Here is a 3,006-nt window from a genome sequence, read left to right as displayed (position 1 = left end):
GTGTTGTGTCTGTGAGTCTGGATGTCCATGTGTGTTGTGTATCTATGTGTCTGTTTATATCTTTGTATGTGTTCTATGTGTGTGTATGTTGTGTGTCCTTGTGTGTAGTATGGGTGTCGTGTCTGTGAGTTTGGATGTCTCTGTTGTGTATGGCTATGTGTGTTGGGGGCCTATGTGCATGTTGCATTGTTAGTTTCCTATGTGTGTCTGTCTGTGTTGTGTGTATTGTGACTGTGTGTGTGTCTGTATCTATCTGTAGAATGTGTGTGTGTGTGATGTCTGTCATATGTGCGATGCTTGTGTGTTTGTCTGTGGTGTGTGTGAGTGTTGTCTCCCTCTGTGTGTGTGCACCTGCATGCCAATGGTCCCGGGATTGTCTCTGCAGGTTGCTGTTGTGGTTTCCGCAAATCCCCGAGGATCTCGGGTGGATGCAATGGACGGCCTCCCACATCTGTTCTTGAGTGCTGGCATATTTGCTGCCTGCTGCCTGGTAGATAACTTAGCTGTGGACATGCGGGCCAGGCGGGATGCCCTCTCATCTGGTCAGACCACATGCAGCTCTCCTAAGTGTTGTTGAGCAGCAGGCAGGTGGCAAGGAGCTGGTTCTCCAGTGCAGAAGCCCTGTCTTGGGGCGGCCGAGTGAGTCCATATCACACTGCCTGCTGAGAATGACCATCAGGACCTGCGCAGGGAGCCTGGGGACCTGGGGGAGCGCTGGGAAGCTGTCAGGGATTTCATCTTGTCCCCCCGCCAATGAAATGTATGTACCATTGTGGCTATTGCGTAATGATGTGATCACCCCTCACTATGGGATTGGATGTAACTACCCTCCATTTGTGATGTGAGTCCTGACCTTGGAGTCTCAATCCGCTCTAAGGCTGTAGGGTGTATGTGTTCATGAGGCAGGGTGAGGCTCTGTTCATGAGGATGCCATCACGCTTGTTGTGTGTGAGGTGTGTCCTTTGGACTCAGGGTCTCTGGGCTGAGAACTCCCGAGACCCAGGAGAAGGTGGATGCCAAGACACATGGAGATCCCCAAGGAGCCCCGAGCCCACAGATGTTGAAAGGAGACAGGGTCTTCCTCCAGAGCCCACAGAGAGGGAAAGCTGGTGCCCTGAATGCAGACTTCTCCTTCCTAAACTGAGAGCATCCCTTTCAGTTTGCTAAAGCCATCACCTGCACTGATTGTGTTATAGCAGCACAGCTAGATAAGCCCGAATTCTTCCATGGAGCCCGGAGCTGCTGGCAGAGGAGGAGAGAGCTGGATGCTCCAGCAGGGGCTGAGCAGCTCTGGACCAGGGCTAGGGGCCTGCTGACGTCACAATGTCAGTGACCATGTGGTCTGCTGGAGCCTTGAAGCCCTGAGCACCTGTAGCAGGCGGGAAAGAGGGGGAAGACCAGGAAGGAGGGTGAGGCTGGGGCCTAGCAGGGCTACTCAGCATGTGTGTGTATATATGTGTGCTTGCATATGTGTGCATAGGTCTAGGTTCACATGTTGTGTATGTGTGCTGATTCATATGTGTGTGCTGAAGTTATACCTCCATGTGTACACACATGCATATGTGTGTGCATATGTATGCATGTGTAGATGCTTTGTGTGTGCACATATATGTACATGCATGTATATCAGCTCCTGTGTGAATATATGTATACAGGCACACATGCATACACATACAAGTGTGTGCTTTCATGTGTGTATATGCATCCATGTGTACTCATAGTACTGTATGTATATTGTGTGAGTGCATTGTGTAGTCATGTGCATACATACATGTACACACTAATGTATGTACATGTGAGCATGTCTGTATCTGTGTGTTGTGCCTATGTACATGTGCATGTGCACACGCTGCACCCATGCACATGTGTGCCTATCCATACATGTTATATATGTGCAAGGTGTATGTGAACTCAGTCCATTGTGTACATACATGTACATGTGCATGTTGCATACATGTACATGTGTGTATGCACGTGTGTATGTGTCCATACCTGTATGCAGACATGTATGGGTGTACGGGTGTGTGCGTGTATGTATATGCATCCATGTGTATGTGCATCTTTGTGTGTGTGCACAGGGGGAACTGTTGCTAATCCAGCCTCCCGCGTCCCAGTTTAGATTTACTGAGCCAGTCTCTGGGGGTGTGCCGTGGCAATCTGCATCGTTAGCGAATGGCAGGAGTGATGCTGCTACAATTTCACATTCTGGACGCTCCACCCAGAGCACTAAGGGCCCGTTCTCCCCTGTGCCCAGCACCGGACACATGGGGGCTTTCTGTGACTGAGAGCCCTGTCAGTCGGGAAGTGTAGGGGCCAGTTGCAGGTCACGGCAGAGGCTGCGTGGAGGGGGTTACATGGAGATGGAGAAAGGTCTCGTCTCGGAGGACCGGTGTGACAGAAGGACATGCGAGTGCAAGCCCCGGCCTACCTGCGTTCCAGGCTGGAGGAAGAGCCCCTTGTCAGTGTTGCCGGTGGATGCCTGTGTAGGCTGGGGGGGGGGGGGGGGGGGGGGGGGAGGTGGGGGAAGGGGTGCTGCACTGATGAGAGGCCACGACCGGAGGGTCTACCGGGAGGTATGAAGCGAGCATGGCCCACTTGGAGGCGGGCAAGTGGTTGGAAAGGAAGCCGAGTCCTGAGCATGCGTAGTGATACACCCAGAACCCGCTGCGGAGGCGTTGGCCGACAGTGCAGCACCCCCTAGCTGTAGCTGAACCCCTGTGCAGCAAGGGCAACTGTTCAGCCACCTGTCTTCATGTTTCAGATCCCAAACTCCAGCAAGAGACTAACAGATCTGAATCCGAAGGATGCTGCTGGCCTCCCCACTCCTCTGTGGACCTGGACGCCCACCCTGAGGGGCCAATGCCTTCCGCTCTGGCAGCAAAGCACATTTAGGGCAGGAGGAGACGCCCCTTCCTTGCTGTTCCAGTGGAGGACAGTTTCTGAGGCATCCCAAGAGATGTTGTTGTTGTTGTTTTCAGGTGCCATCGAGTCAGAACCGACTCATAG

Source organism: Chrysochloris asiatica, unplaced genomic scaffold, assembly GCF_000296735.1.
Source record: "Chrysochloris asiatica unplaced genomic scaffold, ChrAsi1.0 scaffold00097, whole genome shotgun sequence".
NCBI classification, from domain to species: Eukaryota; Metazoa; Chordata; class Mammalia; order Afrosoricida; family Chrysochloridae; genus Chrysochloris; species Chrysochloris asiatica.
The sequence above is the reverse complement of the archived record's forward strand: the minus strand, read 5'-3'. Positions refer to the sequence as shown.